Here is a 22990-nt window from a genome sequence, read left to right as displayed (position 1 = left end):
CTGCCTCTAAGTCATCTCTTACGTCATGTCTCTTGACTCCTCTTGTATAAGGAAAGTAGGGAGGTTGTTGCTTAATTTTCTTTAAAGATGAACAAAATCGAGGGTCAGGAAGATGGAATGATCAGTCAAAATTCAACCTGCCACACACCTGGACCAACACCCAGAATCTCGATGTTCTCCATTACCTCTGACAGGCATCCCCCCCAGACCACGGTTGAGAGCATCACCGGTTTCAGCAGCGTGCACACTCGGTGACTAGTGCTGCAGTTTAGTTTTGGGGCTGGAGGCCACCACAAAGAGAGAGAAAGAATACACAAAGGGAACAAAGACAAAGCCGCCAAGAAAACCTCCATCATTACTGGTCCTCGACCAGCTTGGTCAACTCATCTGGGAACATCTTTTCTCCATCCTGCAGAAAGAATGTGCTTTTCAATTTAACTGGATCATTATTAAAGTTTAAATAGCTTGCTTTTGCTCTTGGGTCAAAATCAATACTCCCAAATATGTTTCTGAGTGCTCTGCCCCTGCCTCTTTTTTCACCCTCACCTGAGTTACCTGCTTCCTCCTTTGATCCGCTCCAGACACCTGGCCTCTTTGCAGTCCTGCAAATAAGCCATGCTACCTTCTGTCCCAGAACTTCCTCCACATGCTGTTCTCCCAGCCTAAAATTACATCCCCCATCCCACCTGCCACCTTTCCACCTGGTCAGCTTTTTCTGGTTTTCTGGTTTCCATTTATTTGTCTTCTCTTTTGAAAAACTCTTCCCACTAGCCTGTTTTGAGAGCCTTTCCCTTATTTTGCCCTATGTATTGACCACATGGTTTATCGTCTCTTTCTCCCACTGGACCTTATTAAGCTGTGAGGGCAGTGCTCAGTGTAGTTCCTGGCACATAACAGGCTTTCAGTAAATGACGCTGAATGAGTGAATGAACGAATGAGCAAGGCAGCAGGGAAGAGCGTTCCTTTCGGCCTGTGCTCAGTCCATTTGTTCGCCCATCTTACAAACGCGCAGGGACCTCCCCGCCATGCGTGTATGGAGGGGACCCAGGGTTTGAGCAAACACAGGCCCAGCCATCTGACACTTTAAGTAGGAAGCTGTCTGGGAGGCAAGTCTGGGGCACCGTGACTGAGCACAGGCTTTGTCTTTGCCAAACTTTCTTATCTACAACCTTCCAGAATCTCCTCAAGGCGGCCCAATGTGTCCTACACCCAATACATCATGATGATCCTTCAAGCCGCCAGGTCAGCTGTATTAAAACGAGCATGGCTCCTCCGTCCTGCTGCGGCCCCAGTGGTTTCCAGGCTCTGGGTTTGCAATTTCCGGAAGAACAGCAAGGACTCTTGGGATTTGGAGCTGAATTTAATCTGTCTGTTTACAATGAATTGAGAAGGCCCATCTCACTATTTCCTCCCCAAAGGGGACAATATTTTAAAATTACACTTTAGAGTGCTTATCCCAATTCCCCTCAACCTCAGAGCCCACACAAGCCCATCTTTTCTTTAAAAACTCCCCGCATTAACCTGGTCTTACAGTTAATTTGCTGTATATATTCTCTCTCCCTCTGATTTTGTCATGTAAACTCATATATCATCACATAAATAATGTGGCATTATTATGTAGGTATTTTAGGGGTGTGTGTGGGTGTGTGTGGGTGTGTGTGTGTGTGTGTGGGTGTGTGCTGTAACTCCCTATGGAGTTCCTTCAGGACAAAAATATGTGTACTTCTTTTATAAACCCCACAGTGTTTAGCATGGTCCCAGGTCTTCCTTAAGAGAAGTCACGGAGGGAGGTCCCTGTAATACCACGCCACATGTTAGGTTCTCCAGAAGCAGACATGGAGATGAAGTCTGGTTTGCAGGATTTTGTCAGAGATCAGTGTGCACGTAAGGACGGTGGGAGAAAGACTGGGCAGGTACAGAAGTCCATCTGAACTGCAGACCCAACGAAGGCTTAGCCCACCCCACAGAGTTGTTTGCCGAAGCACCAACATGATGGGGTCTTTCCATCCACCGGCCCCTGCCTTGAGCAGTCAGTGTACATGAAACTCCCTCAAAACGCACACCTTTGGGGGTCTTCCGGCCACCGAAGCAAGGCCTGGCAATCTGGCATCTGAGGAAACAAGCCTTTCCATGAAGAGGAATCTAGGGCACACATCTCCTGCTTCCATGAAGTAGATGGCACCACTCAATAAGAGCCTTATGAGATTAAAGTTTGATAAATACCAGTGAAAATGAAGCTCACTGGCCAGACCTCTGGTTAAGGGGAAGGACCACTCCATGAACCCAGAATCTACCTAATAAGGAAAAACGAGTCATGACACCTTAGTCTGGAAATGCTATGGGGCAGACAATGCATTCCTGTAAATTTAAAAGGTTCCTGGACACATAGGACAACCTGCATTTCCAAAATCCATCCAGGACAGTTCCTTTTCATAGGCAGTTCTGATTTAATGAGTACAGAAACGCTCCCCACTCAACCATATATTCAGTTCAAAATATTCCCCCAGCAGTGCCTGAAATTTCTACCATTTTTAATGCACATGACAACATGACGTCATCTGACTCATATAAAAGCCTATGAAACAGCAGTAACAGGTCCTTATTGAAAGTCTGCTAGGTACTAGGCATTTTGTGTATCTACTTCTTAATGTTGGTGGGGTTATAAGCCTGGCCCTGTGCTAAGCACTTTTTAGGGATCATCTCAAACATAACAACATTATAATGCAAATTCCCTTATTCCTAATTTAGAGATGGGGAAATTAAAGTTTACCAAGGGGAAACAACTGGTCCAAGATCATAAGCTAGGAAACTGCAGAACCAGAATTTAATCCAAGCAGTCTGACCTCAGGGAGATTTTTTAAAACTTTCTTTACAACAAGGACACCACTTTCTCATTAAAGACACTTGGCTATTTTTTGAAATTTGCTTTCACAAGTCCCTGAGCGTTTCAGAGCCTCAAAGGCCAGACCTCAAGGCTTTAGGGGTAGAAAACACGTCTGCATAAGAATGGCAAGGTGAGGAACTCAAGTTCCCCAGGAAGGGAATGGGAGGGGCCAGGCCGATGGGTCCCTCTGCGGAGGAAGGATCCAAAAGCATCCTGGCCCCATCATACCTATGGCAGCTTAGCTGACGCTCGTTAGGGGAACAAAAAATGAGTAACAAAAGTTGAAAAATAAGTCATCTATGTAATAAACTTCCTCCTCAATCTTACAAAATCTTCAATAAAATTGACCTCGCTCAGGAAGACACTTGTATGAGATTCCTCTTTAAAGGAGCTTGAGGAGGAGCTGAGATATGCATCTGAGTGGGTACCAGCTGATCTACTGGGGAGATAGCCCATGGAAGCAAAGGATCCCCAAGACAAGAGGACAGCTGATACCTGGGTTTCCTTTTCATTTAAAACATTCCATCAGGTTACTGGATACTACCATTTTATGGCTAAAGAAATAGTTGACTGAGACATAAACTTGCTGAAGGTCACACAGAGAATAATGACAAACTGGGGTATCGTGACAAACCAGGTCCCATAGCCTGGACTTTTTTTCCTATGACCTTAAACCATCATCAGAAGAGGTTGGGGAAATAGTCAAACAAACAAACAAAAAAGCTGTTAATATACTGCTTCCTCTCTTAGGTCCTTAATTTTAATCTCTTTGACCTGAGCAGAAGAAGCCGAAAGAAAAGCGAAAGCCACAAATAAGACTCCTTCTGAGTGACTGTGTGTGTAATACGCGGGAGCTCTGATCCCCTATCTTCCCACGAGTGACAGTCATCACTGCATAATGAGGTTACAGCTCTTGGAGGAGATGCAGGGAGCCAGGGGATTTCCAGCCTCGGAGAGCTGGAGACGCTACGCATCACAGCTCCTCAAATCGGGGATCCTGTTCCTACCCATGACATCTCTGCAAAGCAGTCACAAAATTTAAATTCCGGGAAATCCACGTGTTGCTTCAGGATACAGGCACCTAGCCTTCCAAGGAGCAGCAATGTTTGTATCAAAAAGGAGCCTGAAACACGAGAGCTTGCTATCAGTGTCACATCGAAAGCCCAGCCAGAGCACGCTCCTCTGGTTGTTTCATTTGCACTGAAACAGGCATGCCTGCCAGTAGAGACCACAGACCCCGCGTCCTCATCCGACCCACAGGTGAGCGGGTGGAAAGAAGCAGACCCAGTCAGGCAAAGTTTCGAAGCTTTGAACGTTTGCTCCGTATCAGGTGTTCCTGGTGCAGGTGACACAAAGGAGAATAAGAGGGATGGATGCATGACTGAAGCGTGTGCTGTACAACAGAAATTGACACAACATTGTAAACTGACTACACTTCAGTAAAAAATTGTATATACCAAAAAAAAAAAAAAGAGAGAGAGAGTGAGAGAGAGAAATGAGCTCCCCTTAGGGAGCTCACAGTCTACTGGGCAACACAGGCAGAAGGATCTGGAACACAATAAAGAGGAGCAAGGGAAATTCTCCAACTCAGGAGACAAGCCTCTCAGTTACTTAAACTGAGCTGCAGGGGGGCTTCAGGGATAAGACATAAGCCGACACTTCAATATCAGAACCGGTTCTTTCTAGGCCTGTGGTTCAGGAGGTGGGGCCAGGGCAGGGGACTGGGGCGGAGCCGGGATGAGCCGGCTGCACCAGCCGTGTTCGCCTCTCTGCACACAGAGACCAGCAGTGGTCTCTCAGGAGGCTCCTGCAGCTTCTTCAACCAGACTCTTCAGGGGGACTGCCCTCAACACCTCTGCCCTGTTTGGTGTCTCTCACTTCTTGGAAAACTTCTCTGCCATCAGTCCTCATTGTAAACCACTCAACACCTTTGCCCCACTGCACACGGGTGGACATGAGAAGCATTTAGGACCTTTGCCCACGCTGATTTCAGCAGGCTGAGCAGGGGCCCGAAGTGAGGCGCACGCAGCAACACTGTACCCTCTGAGAAACACGCAGGACCCTCCTGTGGAACACGGGGTGAGCGTGTCTCTGAAGGGTCCTGCTGGGCCCCCACCAAGCTCATCAAGGTCACAAGGCAAGAGTCTCAATTAAGGAAAATGGGGACATTCTGTTCCTTCCAACCAGTTGGTTGGTCCTTCTTCATTCAGTTTCTTCATTTTTCACTCATGGTACCCACGTCTCTTCTCCCCATCTCACTGGCCCTGGGGCACTGTGTAGCTGCTCTGGGGACATCCTGACCACTGATGGATGGGTGATCCCTTTGCCTGCAAAGAAGACGTTCAGCCAGGCACTGGTAGAGACTCCAGGGGGAGGGTCTTCCTTTCCAAAAGGAGCCCATTCAGGGGAGTGACGTCACGGTCAAGTTCAAAGTTTCCAGTTCCCATTCCTGAACCACTTAGCTGGGCTATCTTATCAAGTGGGGAAGGAAGGGAAATCCTACCTAAGCCTGGGGTCTGTTTTTGTGTTTGTATTTTTGAATCCAGATCCCGCCCTGTGCCTGGAGACAGACCTGAGTGGTCCCTGAATACGTGAAGAGATGCATCGTCCAAGCCTGTGAGCAGCACGTCCTACTGCTTCTCCATGTTTCGTTTGGAGAAATTTCCCCCACTTTCCCTCTGGTATTCTCCCATATGGGGGATAAAGAACACAAAAAGGAAACTGCTTTATGCTACCACCCTACCCCCAGCTCTCCTAGGTCCACTGAGTCCAACAGTCAATAGCCAAGGTCAACACAAGGTGATCAGTCATGTTCCACCCACTGAGCTGTTTGCACCCTTTCTGGCCTTGAGACAGGAGGCAAGGTTTCAAACAAAAAATAACACATTTTCATTTGTGGCAGAGACAAAACAAGTCCCACAGCAGCCACCCCTATAACTACACATGCACACACACACACACAGACCCGTGGAAGTCCCCATAGCTCCTACAGTATGTGTGAGGGGGAGGGGGAGGTCATGGACTGCTCTCCGTCTCACTAGGAAGGTGAGAAGGTGGGAGCAGGCCCACCCCCAGCCTCCATCAGGAAGGGAAAGGTGTCTGGGTGAAGGAGTCAGCTCTTCCTACCAAGGTGCAGATTTCTCCCCACTCTTCCCAATCAGGGCACAGCCTCTCCAGACTGTGGTTCGCACCATGGCGAGACTACTTGTCTTCCAGTCTTCACTGGGGACGTCTGGCCCCTGTAGCCGCATCTACCCACAGCCCCAACAAGTTCAGAGAGTAAGGGAGCGGGGAGAAGGGCTGCTTGGGGCAGCACCTGGGCTTGGGACTTCAATGCATTTCTCGTGCATTTATAGACTTTCATAATAATTTTTTGTTGTGCAATTTTTTTCTTTTAAGTCCTTTTTAAAAAAACCGTGTTAAACCTGGCTTTCTTGGGTTCACCCCCATGTTGGCATAGCTTTGCGGTCATCGGATTGGTCAGGAGTTGTGTTTGAACACCTTGAGACATTCACTTTTTGCTGATGTCTCTGAGTTTCAATTGTAAAATGCCCTGAAAGCTCAGGCAGTTATCACACATGTACCAGCTGTTACTTCCTGCTGGTGCAAGGACTCACACTCCGCCAGAGACGAATAAACAGCTAAGGTCTTCTCTGGTCTCTCCTGAGCAGGCACCCAGCCTTCTAGACAACTAGAAACATCTGGATTACTATCAAAGTCTGTTGTGCCTGCCTTGTTCCTTGAATTTTCTGACCACACTTCTAGCTAATCTGTTGCTTGGCGTAGTCAGGAGCATGATCTCAGGCAGATATGATGTTTGTCCTCCGAGATTAGCACTGAGACCTCTGTTTGACGAAGCCCTTGGGCACGTGGCTTTTCTCCACTCTGTTCCAAATCAGGCCAGCCGATAACGGTCATGGAGCCGTCTGCTCTCACGCTCTGCTCAGCCATGCTAGAACTACAACGCCATGAAGCTGCGGATAGGGGCAGCCTAAAATGTCACCACCCTTATAGATGGTTAGGAGTTTTTCTTGAATAAACACTTCTCAATCTATTGTATGCCTTTGATCAATCCTACAAGGATTGCTTTTAAACAATTCTGTCCAGTTTTATCATTGCATTTTGGGGTAAGGATTTTCCAAACCTCTTCTGTGACGTTTTGTAGTTCCTTGTCTAAGGATATACATTTTATAAAGCAAATTCTCTTCCATATTGAAACACCACTTACAAATGTAATCAAGCTCAAAGGCTGAAACCCAAAACCATCATGAGGTACTTCCCAGCATCCCACAGCAACTCATAACCAAGTTTTAATCATTCTTTTTTAACTCCCTCTGAACTTCCATGAAAAGTACGTAATTTTAATAATATCAAGATCAAAAGACACAGAGAATATCTTTCTTTGATTGTTGGTAAGGAAAGAGATGAGGGAGAAGTCTGAGATTTACTCTATTTCCCAAGTAGCATCATTCCTAAAGGGAGGAATTGAGAACCTAGAAGGAACAGGATGGTAGAGATGCCACAAACCTCAACATCACTAATATTTGGCGCCCTCATTTTGCAGACGAGCAAACTGAGTCCTAGGGAGACTGGCTGAGGGAATATATTTTGGATTGTTATTTTTCAGAGGCTCAGTTATGTGTGTGCAGCTATTATGTTTCAGCAGTGGCAGATAGAGTTGAAAGAGTTGAAAAGCTGTGTGGAAGACGGATGCTGGTTACTTGGCAGGATAAAAGCACTCCCAGTCATTCCTTTTACTTTCTTTCTAAGGAAAAGAATATGCTTTGCTGTGACAGCAAAAGACTCTTTCTACAGAGAAAGAAAAATCAATTTCCACAGATGCCAGCTCCGCATTCTCTGGCTATGTGGTTGGAAACATGACATTGAAATGATGGTCAGGGATTTGTATTCGGACTCACTTGGGAATGTGTGCTGGGGAGAGGGCGTGATGAACTCACAATGCGCTGCAGCTACACTCAACAGTTTAGAGATCAGACATCTGTTTGGGTCACCAGTATCAATGTTTGGAGTACCACTGTTGCCAATCATCCCTCATAAGATTCCGGGCTGAAATAAGACATCTGCTGCCAGAAATGGGACAGATATGAACAAACAGACCTCTTTAAAAAGGGTAGCACTTCCCTGTGGTTTGCATAAAATCTTTATCTTCTTCTATGCCTAATGGCAGTAACATGTATTTAACGCTTTGCCCATGGTATTAGATGCTCGGTTTAAATTTTGCTACACTTGGGTCTTGCTCTGTACCTTCTCTATCAAACATCTTGTATAGGGGTGCAAATACACAACCTCTTAAGTCACGGAGGTAGCTTGTATATCAGACACTAAGAAAAGGGAAAGTTTTTTTAGCCAAACAACAAGTAGCTTTTAAAGAGAGGGAGGGAGGACTATGGGAGTGAGACTTTGAGGTTGGCAGGTGTCAGGATTTGCAATCACCTGATGCTGTCAAGTAGCCTAGGGCTGTGGGTGAGAACTGTCTTCATGTGGGGATAAATATCACTGCCTTGACCTAACACTGACCACAAGCCAAGGAGTCAGGAGAGACTGATGTCACGGGGAAGAAGAGGGACATATAAGGATGGGGAGTGGAGGAGAGGACAGAAAAAAGGAGGGAAGAAGGGAGGAGAAATAAGGGAACTCAGAGAAGGACGTAGCAGAGAGGGGAAGGAAGAGAGAAAGAAAGAAAGAAAAAGAAAAACAGAAGAAGAAAACCAAGAAAGAAGACAACAAAAGCTCCATTACACATTCTGAAACCTGGGCCCTGGTCTCCTCAGTCTCCCACTGACGAGAGATCTGCTAACTTCTCTAGGTTTGTGTTTTTCTACCTGTTGAACGAATGGGCTAAACTAGACAGACTAGGTCCTTGGTGGCTTACTAGCCTGTGGGAGTTCAAGATCCCATGACAGGGGGGAGGGCACAGCTCAAGTGGTAGAGCACATGCTTAATGTGCACAAGTCCTGGGTTCAATGCCCAGTACCTCCTCTAAAAATAAAGAAACCTACTACTCCACCTCAAGAAGAAACTTAAAGGGGGAAAAAGAAAGAACTTAAAAAATCTATTTAAAAAAGGGTCCCATTACAGATGACTCTTCTCCGTGCTTCCTGAAGCTTTTTACCCACCAGCTCTTCACAAGGGACGATGCTCTTTTGCATCACTTAGCTTTCTGCTTAAATATCGCCTCCTTGGAGACCCCTCCCTGACCTCCCTCCTTACTAGGAGACCTCACCTGCACCTTCCATTCCTCTCCATCACATCACTCAGTTCTACTTACTTGCTGCATCGTATAACATAGTAGAACATAATGTGCGTATTTACATGTTTTTATCTGTGCCTCTAGGAGACAAGAATTTCATCTTGTTCTCTGATATATCCTTACCACCTTGGTACTTGTCACCTCACAGGCACACAAATATTTATAGAATAAATCCCACACCTGGCTGTGGTGGTAGACCAGTCAGGTTTTAATACCCCTTTTTCACAGATCAGGACATCACAGTGGAAACTACGGAATCGGCTTAAAACATCCTGTGATTTGGTGGCTATTTTTGTCTCATTCCCCCGTCACTCTGCACTTGCCCTGCATTTATACTAGACTTCAGGACTGGGCCTCACGCTCTCCTCCACCAACCTCCAGACTCTGTAACATCCTGCTCTGATTAATAAATTGCAATCAATTGCAATGCCTAATTATCTCCTTAGGAGGTCTGAAAAGAATGTAATAGATGGAGCATACTTACCTCTCAGCATGGGAAGGGAGCTATGGCTGAGTAGCCCAGGGCGGGGTGGGGGGAAGCTTCAAGAAGGAAAAAAAAATAAGAGAGCAAATGAAAAGTTGTTCTAGGTAGAAAGAACTGAAATGTGCTGGCTACTTCCAAATAGCAAGTTTCATAAAAGTTACTGGGCTTGATGTCTGGAGTGCTTAAAGCAGCGTTCCTCCAGTGTGGTCACCGCCTGATTCAGATACCCCCAAGGTGCTTGATAAAAGTGCAGATGCCTGAGAAAACTCCAGATTGAAGGATTCAGTCTCTGAAGGTGCAGTTCAGAAATCTGCATCTTATCCCAAGTTCCCCGTGATGTTTTCTGATGCACACTAGAGTTTGGAATAAAATGGGCTGAATGATTATCCAGGTTTATTTTGCCTTTTAAAGAGTAGCACACTTTGAAATAGGAATTCTTTCCTTTATTTGTCACAAACATTTGCTGAGTGCCTACTGTGTGCGGGTGACACTGCTGGGTGCTTGGATGCAGAGAGGAATGAGATGCGAGCTTTTGTGGGAAAGGCCTCTGTCTTTTAAAATCACTAAAGGTCAGAGAAAGAAGACCATGCAGCACCATGGAGCGACCCCATTCTGCAGTGGGCTCTGTGTGGGAAGGCCACGATCAGGAGATTTGAAGGGTTATCATGCAGAACGGACAGAAGCCATGCTCTATGTGATCCACAGGACAGAAGTCCAGTGGGTGGCTCTTTCAGGAATGCTAATTTGAGTTCCTTATGGAGAAGAATTTTGCTGTGATCAGAGCTGCCCAGTTGGGGAGCAAGTGGTCACTGGCCTCATCCAAATGGTATTGGAAGGCCATCTATTAGGGGTTTGGAAACGGGGATTTCCACACTTCACAGGCGATGGAATTCCACCACTTCTGACCCTGAGATTCACTCATTCACATTCAGTATCAAACACTATTTCACAACAACTTATGGACCAAAACCTTTTTATGTCTAGACTCAGTGAAGGGTATGAAACACTCAAGACAGGCTCACCATTCGAACAAGAAGAAAGGAACAGTTACTACGAATGACAGCCTGCCTTTCTTGTGTGCTTACTATGGGCTAGACCTTATGTGAAGCACCTTCTGTGTATCACTTTCTTCTATCCTTAGACCAACCCTGTGATATATGGGTACCATTATCATCTCCATTTTACGGGTGGACTCCATGATATTTTAACCCAATGACCTTCCAAGGAAGAAGAGTGCCATTTTGGGACAATCTGGTTTTGCAGATTTTGAACTGGAAGGACAAAGTTCTCACGTGAGACTCTTTCCCTTGCTAATATGCGCTCAGCTCTCAAATCTTGCCTTCAATGTCACTTCCTGGGGACATCTAACTCCCACAGATTAAGCCAGATATCTTGCTCATCTATTTCCACAGTACTCTGTCACTGTCCTTCTTAGTTACTGCCAGGAACTATGGTAAGGGGAAGAAACAGCTTGAAATTGCATTTAACAGAGATTCAGTTTATTCAGTTTAAGCTATACCTCATTGTATGCAATAATGGCATCGCAGCTACTGAACCCTCAATCATCTTGAAGGGTTGCTCAGCCTGGAGGAGAAATGCAGGATTTCATTTGTGGCATACAGCCTGCACCTGCCACCTAAAAACCTCCAAGGCTCCCGGGCCCACAGTCAGCGGCTTTAGGTTTGCATACGGAGCCTTCCTGTCATGGCCTCCGACCACCGCTCTTTGCTGACTCGCCCTCCTCCAGCCGTGCTGTTCCCTAATGAGCCTGGCTGTTTTGTATCTTCATTGTTTCGCTCGTGCTTCTACCTCGGCCGGCGTCCCTGTACCCTGCCTCTCCGCTTGGGTATCATTTAACACATCATCTCTTCTGTGAAGCCTCCTCCTGACTCATTTGTGCCCACGCTGTACACCCCGCCCAGAATTCTAGAATAAGACCTGCAACACACAGTTTCACTGAAGCCTCCCTCTACTAGACCAGGGGTCAGCAACATTTTCTGTAAAGACTCGGTTAGGAAATATTTTCGGCTTTCTGAGCTATGTGATTTCTGTTAACAATTACTCAGCTCCACTCTTGTCACCCAAAAGCAGGGGAAGACGATATATAAGTGCGTTTTCATGACACGTGATTTAGCAAAACAAGCATGGGGCCAAGTCTGTGCTGGCTTATAGACTCTTCAAGGTGCTGACCATTATCGGCTTATCGAATTGTAGGTACTATCCTGACACTTAGCACATGGCAGGTGTTCAGAAAATGTCTGTTGACCAAATACAAGATTCCAATCTTGATGTAAACTGTGTCGTGAGTGGAGACAATTTCCCTCTCGACTAGCATTTTAAAATCCTAACACTCCTTCCATGTCGAGCTTCAATGTTATGGGACACAAGGGGGAAATGTCAAGTCATCTTGTATCACTCACAGGGTTTTGACGAGGAGCAAGGTGATGCTGCACCTGGACTGGACTCGTATAAAGCAGAGCACACACAGGAGGGACTTCTCCATCATGGGCTGCCGGACCTATGGCCAGGGAGGTCTTCACCAAAAGTTTAGTGCACAAGGAAACACGCCAATGGGAGGTCTGATTTGGCAAATGAAACTCAAAAGAAAGCAGCCCCTTGGAATCGGCAGAGAAAGCACGAGGGAGGAGGCAGAAGTATCTGCATCCTGCTGCCGCTCTGACTCAGCCTCGGCGGGCCTTGCAGCTGCTGCCTGCCTCATGATCACACTTAGTGGTGCTTCTCAGGGCCTGCCTAAAGCTGGGGAGGATTCCGAGCCTGTGTCCAGCCTCAGTGAGGAGTTTGATAAGAGAGCAAGGGTTGCTCGGGGAACTGGGTCATTCTGGGGTGGACATATCATTAGTCAAGTTGCCTTGGGGACCTGCGTGTGCCCAATGCAGTGGAGAGTTAAGGGAAACGTGTAGGTCTTAGGCACCTGGAGAGAGGCCTATAAGAAGGCCTATCAGAAGGTAAGTTGAGAATGTACCCCAGTCTTACCTGGACCACTTCAAAATCTAAGTTAGAATCAGACTAGAAAAGATGGCAGAATTTGCCATCTCTTCTTTCCCCCTCTTACTCTGAAGAGCCCAAGTGCCATCTATATTATTGGTACTTTAGATGGCTCGTTATATGGGTCAGTTATGCCCCAGTGGGCTATTCTAGAAATCTTTCTCCATTTAGAACACTGCCTTTATCAGTAAGCTAATTTCAAGGTTTTCCCAATTGATTTATAAACTCTCAGGCCAGTTTTACCCTGTTTGGCCTCCGTCCGATTGGTCTGTGGTTTTGTTTCCTTGCTTTATACGAACATCCTGAGTCCATCTCACCCGCCTGCCCCTGTGTTCTGCTTTGCTTTGACCGTGGCGCTTTAACACCGGCGGTACTAAAGCAATCACAAGGAGAGCTTTTAAGATGATTTAGTGCCAGGGACTCCATTAGCAGAGGTTCTAATTTAATTAGTGTGGGTAGGACATAGGCATTAGTATCTTTTAAAAGCCCCCAGAGGGGAGTGTAATTTTTTGCAGAAGTTGAACACGGTGGTTCCAGCGCAGGCTGCTGGGATGGACAAGGATGGCTTCATGTCTTAGCTTTTGACTTACAACGTGATTATGAGAAAGTGGCCTAACTTCTCTGTTCCTTAGTTATTTCATCTTGTTTAATGGGGCTAACAGTACCTTCCTCATAGGGTTATTGTTACGAAGAATGGATTAAGATGGTGTATAAAATGCACTTAGAATGGCATCCAGGACATGGCAGAGGGGAATAAATAACCACTATTATGGCGACGGGAGTTTCTGTTCTTTTGTGGTCATGGTTGTGATGATGATAATGATGATGATGACCCGTGTGCTATCCACACTTTATTTACCTTCTCCTGGACCCTGATGGTTACTTCCAGGCACAACAAAAAAGCTAATTTTCTATTTTTGCTTTCCCATCCTATAGCAGGCTATGTAAACACTTATAGGACAGGAGACCAGAACTGCAGTCGGGAGACCTAAGCTCCAGAATCCAGCTCTGCCATATGCTAGCTGTGTGATCTGGGGTAGCCTGCTAGTTTTCTCAGTCACAGGCAGGGCATACCAATACACACGCACAGAAGAGCACTGTGGTTCCCTGAGAAGGAAAACATTTTTACTTTTCTTTGTGTGTGCTGTTCCACAAAGAAGGCCTGGAATGTCTTTCCTCTTGGTTCTTCAAAGGGCAATCCTTTGACTCCTCTAAGAACCAGCCCAAAGTCTACCTTCTTGCTTGAGAACCCATGGAAAGCACTGTGGTACTCCTTTCTGCACCTTCATTTTACTTTGTCTTGAATTATAACTAGTTGTTCATTTCTCTTCTCTCTTACTATGAGGTCACTCTAGGTAGAGAGTACTTTTTTTCTTTGCTTGTAGCCAGGTATTTTATAGACTAGAACCTAGCACGTTGATATTAATCAGCTATAGCTGTGTAACAAACAACCTCCAAATCTCAGAGGCTACACAGTAGGCATTGATTTCTTGATCACACGTTGCTGGTCAGCTGGGGGAGCCCTGCTTCAGGCGGCGGGTCTGCGGGTTGGCTGGGGCTGCTCTGCTCCATGCGTCTCTCACCCTCCTCTGGGACTGCGGGGCAAGCATCTTCTTCTCATGATCATTGCAGAAGTGCAAGGGGACAAGCTCAACCATGCAAGGCCATTTTAAGCCAGTGCTCATGTTGTGTTGAGTATATATATCATTAACCAAAGCAAACCACGCGGTCAAGAACAAAGTCACCTTTTATGAGATGAACTGCAAAATTATGTGGCAAAGGTTATGGTTAAAGAAGTGAGGAAAAATTGTAACCAATAATTCATTCTAGTCCACGTGCAGTAGTGTTGAAAAGGGCAACAAAAAGCAAACAAGCATTCATCTAATAAACTAATAAAATTCATCCTGATGCTGGGAAAACGTTTCCTAAAATATTCATCATGGAACACTCACTCCGGCAGACACGACTAAGTGTTTCATCACAAAGGAGGGGCGGGGCGGGATTCTATGGTAGAATAAGCATGGGAATTGCAGAGTTACATCTAAGTGGTCTTTTCTTTCGTCAGCTGAGGTACTTGCAGTTAACATGATTTGTTAACTTGTGTCATGAATATGCCTTTAGGAAGACATGGTCAGTAGCGTTAGCAAAACTTAAAGGAGCATAAAACTCTCGTTTTGGAGCTTCTTGCAGGACGGGTGTTGTGCTGGACCCATTTCAGGACACACTGTGTGGAATGACGGGAATGCAGTATTCCTGATTCTTTGCTTGACCTTGTCTTGAAAGGCTGCTTGGGGGAGTCAATGAAGAGTTAAGGCAGTAAGAACAGAACAGCCAATGAGAAAGTTGAACGCAGATTCCAATTGAGGATAGAAAGTGCACATAATTAAGTCAACTATTTCAAAAAATCACGCTCTTAAGAAACCTGAATAATGAATTTAGACGTTGAGAATTCTATGACCCCTTCCATGTTGCAAGTCCCTATAATGTCAAAGCAAAACCTGGTTGGTTGATGAATCAGAGAGTTACGGCTTTGAATTAAAATTACATTGAAATAAATGTGATGAGATTGGCTTGGCTGTCCTCTGGGGTGCCATGCTTCAGACTGCAAGCCTGGAGTTGGTTTTCAGGACTGAGGGACGAGCCCACAGAGGGGTGGATTATTGGCTCACACTGTACTTTCCTGCTTTCCAATCAATGTACATCTTCTCTCTCAGTCCTTTGTCCTTTCCTTTTCAGCTTCTTCACTGAACTCTAATCTTGAGAACATGGAGCTGAAACTCCCTGGACTCTATTGACAAATAGCTGATGCACTGATTAGATGGATGGAACTGATAGAGGCAAAGCTATTATTGGGAGTGGAATGGGGAGTGTAGATAAGTGCAGAGAGGGAGGGACCAGGAGAAGAGACACAAAACCGATCTTGCAGAGTAGGAGAGCTCTTCTGTACCCGGGCGGCCAGGCTGCAGGGAAGTGTATTCAGATGGGTTTGTGAATCAGGACTGAATAGTAAATCTCAGGTGAAAGAAAGGGATGAGAAGCATAAAATTTGAAGGTGCACAAAGAGCATTAAATAGTCTCTTGCCAACAGTTTAAAAAACACGTATTGCAAATATTAACTACTATATATAAAAAAATAGAAAACAAGTTTCTGTTGGATAGCACAGAGCACTATATTCAATATCTTGTAGTAATATAATGATAAAGATTATGAAAAGGAATACGTGTATGTATATGGATGACTGAAACATTATGCTGCGCACCAGAAAGCGACACACTGTAGCTGATTATACTTCAATAAAAATATACATAAATGTAATTTCTTTTATTTTCTCATGACTGTAACAAGCTTTGAGAGCAAAATGTTGCCTTGCTTTATCAAGAAATAAAATAATAAAGATGTCTTTTATAGCAGAAGTAATAGATTTGAATGCCTAGAGCGTCTAGGTAGGTGATGTCAGCGGGTGAAGTTGGACAGGGATAAACTGGGGAGAAAAGGATAGTGGTGAGTGAACCTGAGAGCACACGCACCATCTAAAGCATCAAAACCCAGAAATAGTCCTCAGGCAATCGTTTCCTTGCTGGAACGGGGGGTCCAGAGTTGCCAGATGTTCTGATTTATAAAGAAAGGCCATGCACACACACTTAATGTGTAAACTGATACCCTCTGGGACATGCTGGTGGGTATAATCCAGCCCACCATTCAGGCGTCTGTGAACTCCACCTTAGAGGACTACGGAAGAGGCGAGGCTGGGAATGCCAGCCTTGGGGTCTGACACCTGGACTTGGATCTCAAGGACCTGGAGGTTACTTAATAACTGACTTAAAATTTCCTTATCAATAAAATGGGGGATGATAATACCAACCCCATAGGTTTAAGTGGCTTAACAGTGGCAGTCACCACAACAAAGACAGCTGGCCACCAACTTTTTGCTGTCCTCCTTTGGGACACGGTCATTTCTGGGTAGCGCCTTCCCAGCAGCGACTATTTCCTGGCTCCTACCGACAGCCAGATGTGGCCTGGGGAGCAGTTCTCAGTGACTGAGAACAAAAGGGATATATCTCCCTTCTGGACCAAGGCTTTCAGGAAGCAGGCATGCCTCCTTCCTTCTCTCTCTGTCAGCCAAATACACGTGATGATAAGGGCAACTGTGTCACAAGACGAAAGGAGACTGGGTCTCAGAAACACCACGTGCAAGAAAGCCAGCTGCCAACCAGGAACATCCGCTTGTACAGTTAGATGAGTGACAAATGAACTCCTGTTCTGTTTGGGCCACTGTATACTTTGAGATCGATTTGTCACTGCAGCCTGGTCCAGCCTAATAATCCAGTCCTCGACACATGGCAGGTGCTACGTGAACCTGCGTCCCTTCCCTCTGCTACGCCTCTTATGCACGTGGCCCTCTCCCAGCTCTTTGCCTGCACAGTGTCACTCCTCACCACAGGGCTGCCAGAGAGATTGTCACTTACATTTTACAGATGCAGAAATCAGCAACTCCAACAGGTGAATTACACACTCACGGTGACCCCGCAGGAAGTGGCAGACCTACAACGTGGACGAGGTCTGTCTGATTCCACACCTAGGCTTTTTCTCGTGATCCGCATGGATTTCCTGTCCTGGCACTCGGGGTGAGTGGAGTGTGAAGGAAGAGACAGTCCACATGGCCCTGAACACTACGCTGGAAGCTTTTCATCTCTTTTCCTCCTTTGCCCACAAAGGGAGCAGGGACAGCTGCAGGAAACATTTCAATAATTTAGAAAGATTTGTGTGACTCCCTGCTGGAATCTCAAAGTATTTTTCCTTATCCAAACTGGATAAAGGATGTGATTTTCCAAAGAAACTTCACACTGAATTATTCTGTGACAATAGTATCAGACTGGACTTGCTCAGCTGCATTTAAGATAAGTGAAGGGAAAGACTTTTCAATGTGCAAGAGACAGGAGCATCTCATCTCAAATTTATCTTTGTATCCCTAGGGCTCATGTCCTCTCTTGTATACAACAGGCACTAAATTACGGTTTGGAAGAAAGAGAGGGAGGGAGGGAGGCGGGGAGGAAGGAAAAGTGACCAGAGGAGGAGAGGGATCAGAAAGAGACTAGGAAAGGAAGGGAGAGGTACCAGATTACGAATGTGCCGTCCTGTCTTCTACTTTTGGTTGAAGTCCCAGTGCTTGCAGTAACCAACCGTATAAACTCTTAGCATAAATTTAGAATTGAAAGTCACCTTGGGTATCTCCTCTGAGCCCTCTCTTGAAAGATGAGGAGTTTGAGATTTAGAGGGTAGACAAATTTGACCACATTTCTCAGCTAGTTAATTGCAGAACCAGAATTAGAATCTAGCTCTCCTGATTCTTATTTACACCACCTTTTACAAATTTTCACCATACAATTGCTACAAGGATACATGCAGCTGAGAAGGAAGCTCAGAGTCTGGCAGAGAATTCACCAAAAATAAGAACATGAGTGTTTATATGTAGCTTCACTGTTCTGAGCCAGGGACTTACTAACCTCCCTGGTTAAATTTCAGATAGGTTCACTGAAGTCTCAACATACAGTTAATTTTGGCAAACTTAACTCCAGGAGCTCAGCAAAGAAAGGGAGAAGCCAAGAGGGAGGGAAGAATTTAAATAATGCAGGTGGCTCGCCATTCGCCCCACTCAAACATCGGGCAGCCTGACCCGGGAGCTGTAGACCTGCGGTCGGAAGGGTCCCTTGGTAGGAAGTTCTCTCTCGTGCTGCCCACGGACTGAGCATTTCATTCTGCGGAGTGTTTAGTGTTTAAAGATACATATTTTTCATACAACACTGCCCCTGAATGCAAGCCAAATCACTACTTCATCTGGCGCTCAACCGAAGAAAGAGCAATCTGTTTAGAAATCGGAGCGAATGCAGTCTGCGGTGGCCATGCTGAGTATTACGCTCTCCAACGTGGTGCCTCCTTAGGGATGTCACAAGGCGATTTTTGAATATTTGCGGTGTTCGCTTTAGAAGCTGACTTGCAATCCCAATGCCGTCAAGACGCGCAGTCCCTGTATCACTGATTTCTATATCGTAACTCTCGGTATCCTATTTTGCCTGCTTCTCTGACTTCAACGTGGTCAAGCACCGTGCGCTTTCATTGCAGTGAGTGGACTCTGTAACCTTGAGTCAAACTGTGTTATCAGAAATATACATGTCTGCATAATGAGCAATTTTTAAGATTCCTGGGATACTGGGGATCCATAATACAAAGTGGCATTTTTTTTAAATGGCAATATTTATGTTTCCTCTAATTCTGAAGACCCACAACAAATATTCTCCCAAAGACAGGAATCCTGGAAACTTCAAAGAGCCATGAATAAGAGATCCAAGACCCTGAGTTTGAATCTTTGGCTGCCGTGGACGGATGGGTGGCACAGGGCACGCCACTTTCAGTCTCTGGGATTTGATTTCATCACTTAAAACACGTGCAGGTAGTAATTATGATCTCAAAAGCTGCTTCCAGGTTTTATATTGTTTCAGTCTATTAAGTATGTTTCCCCTTCTTGTGTGCCTAAGAAGGGGAGAAAATAGTTCTCTAGAACCTGTTTGCCCACCTGCCACTTGGTAGATCAGAAGGTAAGGACCAAATTGAGACTATAATTTGGCTCATTCCCAAATTAGAAGTTGGAAACACTCTTACTTTCTCCTACAAGATTTTTTTTTTTTTTTGCTGTTGCAGGTGCAGTCACTCGAGTTCAGTTGCACTTTATATACTGAGCATTCAAAATATAAGTAACCCCCAGTGTGTGTCTCCCTACCCACCCAAGGAAGCCTCATTTCATGAATCTGGGAGTTGCAGACTGGTTGGGGGCTCTCCTGGACTCTGGCTTTGGGCTACTAATGATGTCTTATGTTGATGCCATCAAAGGCTTGCTTGCTACCTGAGACATCCTGCCCATTTCTATCTGGTTCTTCTAAGAATCTGTGACCAAGAAACGTTGATCTGTAATCAAAGTTGGAGGAAAAAAACACTCTAAGACGTTAACTTGTCTTTTCTTCCTACCAACCACAAAGAGCAAGGAAAGACTCCTGTCCCAGCCAAAGCACAACACAGCCCCACAAGATCCTATCACCTTTCGAGTCGAACAAGGAAGCATCAGCAAGCAAGGGACTAACAAGAGAGAACCCCAGCACTGGTGGGTGGACAGGGAAGAGGAAATACAGCGATAGTTAAAAGTGTTAAAAGGAGGACAGAGCTTCCGATGAATGAAATGACCTCCCTTTCTCATGAAAGTCCTCCAATGAGAGGAGTATGATCACCAGTGGAAAGACACTGAATACTCATGAAGGAAAAAGAAATAGCAAACATAGTTGACTCTAATGAGAAGACACATCCGGAGATTTCTGAACCTTGTCTGAGCCACGAATGTAGCAGCTCCTTCCCCTCAGGACCGAGACACGGATGTGCCTTTCCATGCCATCACGCAGTGTGTTCCTTAGGTCTGTCTGTCCTCCTCGCCTACTGGTGAGGGTTCCAGGCACTTAGTGCCTGTTTTCTTTTATTAAGCATCTCTTAGAACATCTCTGCTTTCACTGCCCTCATCTTGAACAAGTCCCGCTAATTTCAGGCACAGAAACGGGATGGAAGAGAAGGTGACATTTAAGGTCCTCTGCTGGGAATATATTTATACAAGGGTCATTTGTCAGTGGAAAATCCAATAAAGAAAGACAAGGATGATGATGACAGGCGTGGCTGAGCCAACTAAACAGAATGATACAAAGTTAGAACAGAAGCAGCATCTAAACAATTCCGTGTTTGACACAGAGCATAATAAGAGTTCTGAGAAGGGGATGGTGGCTGTGGGCTGAAGCCTCATGTGGCGTTCAGCTGCCAGAGTCATGATTAGAAGAGGACATCCTACATACCAGGAGCTGGATCTATCGTGTGGGAAGCTGGGGGAGCTCTCATATTTGCATTGTCCCTTCCCCTGTCATCTGAGCCACAAGAGGACCCAAATCTTCTTTATCCAGCAGGGGGCGCCATGTTGCTTGAACAGACCACCTCTGCTCTTTGCTCACTGGAGTTTGGAGGGGAAAATTCAGGGTCTTTGGAGAATAAGGTAGTCACTTGCTATATTTAAAAGCCCTGTTGCTCCAAAATAACGGGCTTATCGGAAAGAACTTCCACCATTTGTTTTTGTGACAAGCACAAGTGACATTCTGGGGATGAAGTTGAGGAACAATGAGGAAATAGTTCACCTAAGGAAAGAGAAAGCCAAAACATGCTTCTGAAAGACTGAGAAGATCCAGCGGGGGTGGATTCTTTCAGCTTGTCTGAGTTTAGCCTCTGATGAGATGGCCAGGGAGAGTTTTGCTGGCGTTTACTGTGTGACAGCCGACACTTGGCTGAGCACTTTTTTGTGACTTGGCTCACTCAACCCTCACAGCAACACTATATATTACAGACTATCATCGGACTCATTTTTAAAATGCGTTAGTGATATACAGTGAAGTTACATAAAACTACCAACGAGCGTTGGAGCCAAAAGCCCAGCGACTCTCAGTCCAGGGTCCACACTTTCAGGGACTGTGCAGTGAGAGCTGTCTCTCACTGTGGCAGATACTATGTCGGATGCTTTAGAACTATCTTTGTTAGCTCCCCCTAAATACTAAAAGGGAGGGAAGTTAAGTGGCTTGCCTTATACCCTATTGCTAGTAAGTAGCTGAGTTAAGTCTTTATTTCAAAGCCACACTTTTGACCTAGACACTGGGGGAATATAGAAGAAGAATAAATCTTAACTCCTTCCCTCTTGAATCTTACAGTCTTATAAAGCATACAAAAAGCAATGGACAGAAAACAGCAAAAAACTAAATTAAAATCCTGGTTTAAGGTATGAGGTTGGCAGTTGACTGCTATGAACCGGGAGGAACGAGGGTCGCCCCCTGGGCTGCAGTGGCCTGAAAGCTTTAAGAGGAGTGTGGCTGCTTCTGGAATTTGCAGGAAGTCTTGTCAGTCTCCTATTTTAACCATCTCCCCATCTATCTGTTTCTTCTCTATGGGTCTTGAAATAAACCTCTTGTTTATTTTCAGCTGAGTGATGCCATGGAGACGGGCCTGGTGTCCAGGAAGTAGAGATGGCAGCCATCTGTCCTGGAGTGCCTTCTGACTCCCGGTCCCAGGTCAGGGGCAGAGCTGCCTCTGCTGTGGGGGCCCAGCCTGTGAGTGGTGGGAGGTGCGCTGCGCTGCCGGGTGGTCTCGGGTGGGAGGTATTAGAGACTGGCAATCAAGGCTGCCAATTGCTAACATTTGACCTGGGGAGGCTTTTACCACAAACATGTGCAGAGAGAAATACCCAGTGCTGCTGCTGTGGAAGGGTGGGCCAAAGAGATGATCTTAAGAGAGAAGGGAAAGGCATGTCTATTAGATGTTTCTGCAAATGTCTGACTTTGAGAGAGAGCACGCTAACAGCTCCTTGTGTGGGGTGTGCGCTCTGTGCCAAGCGCTCTGCGTTCTTCGTCTCTATTTATAGGGATTCCTAGTCCACCGAGGGTCGGAGTGGAGAATGTAAAGAGGTTAAAGAAAAACCACACATCTGTGAGCCCAGATTGGCCCTGAATCCAAAGCCCATGGCTTGCGACCTAAAAAGCGACTGTCCTACATGTGCTCAGAGAGACCGTGCTGCAGACTCCAGGCCTTGCTCTCATGTCCGGGGGCCGGTGGGTGCTGTGGTTTCTGTATCTGTGCGTGGGAAGTGAACCATAAGAGGGGGCGGCTCTGCACAGTGAGACCCATTCTTTTGGCAAAGACATTGGTGCGGGTTCGTCCTGGGGAGCTGGGGTGGAACTTCTGCTCTCTCTTTCTCTCCCTTGTCTTTGGTCCAAGTGGTGGGTGACACCTGCAACAGAGCCTCCGCTGAACAGCCCGTGGGGTGACTGGACATTTCTCGTAACTGCACTTGATGTTCAGTAAACACTACGGCTCCCAGGAATCAGGTCAGCTGCTGATTTTTTCTGTCTCAACTAACCAGAGTGGATTCTGAGGACTGCAGAAGTCCCGATGACTTGCATCACCCCATTTGAGAAATGGGGAAACTGAGGCTCCGATGATGTGACTTGCTTCCAAGGAAGGAAGCATTCCTTCCTTCTATCCTACTCCCTGTGCACGGGAAACGTTTTTTTCATTAAAGTCTTCTATGGATGAGGCTGATTTGTAAGAAATAGGAGCTTAGCCTGTTTACTTGGCTTTTACCCTCCATGACTGTTATCCTGCGGCATTATTTCGAGTAACATGGAATTCTCCTTTTGGCCTGACTTTAAAGGAATAAGAATCCTTAAAAACACCTAAATACGAGGCAAAATATAGTACATACACTAAAGTGAAGGCTGC

The 22990-nt window shown here is 45.8% G+C and overlaps 1 protein-coding gene across 13 annotated transcripts in view; it reads right to left on the bottom strand.

The window, feature by feature from the left end:
- Positions 1 to 22990, bottom strand: part of ATP10B (ATPase phospholipid transporting 10B (putative)) — a 414699-nt gene that overhangs the window by 302945 nt on the left and 88764 nt on the right. For 2 of the 13 annotated variants that reach the window (XM_072947279.1, XM_072947282.1), the window contains exon 3: positions 9640 to 9695. The exons of the other annotated variants lie outside the window; for them this stretch is intronic. The gene's annotated coding sequence lies outside the window, so the exon portion shown is untranslated. The remainder of the gene's footprint in view (positions 1 to 9639; positions 9696 to 22990) is intronic. 13 annotated transcript variants of the gene reach the window in all.

The sequence above is a fragment of the Vicugna pacos genome, chromosome 22, assembly GCF_048564905.1.
Source record: "Vicugna pacos chromosome 22, VicPac4, whole genome shotgun sequence".
Taxonomy (NCBI): domain Eukaryota; kingdom Metazoa; phylum Chordata; class Mammalia; order Artiodactyla; family Camelidae; genus Vicugna; species Vicugna pacos.
This window is presented reverse-complemented; position numbering and strand designations above follow the sequence as displayed.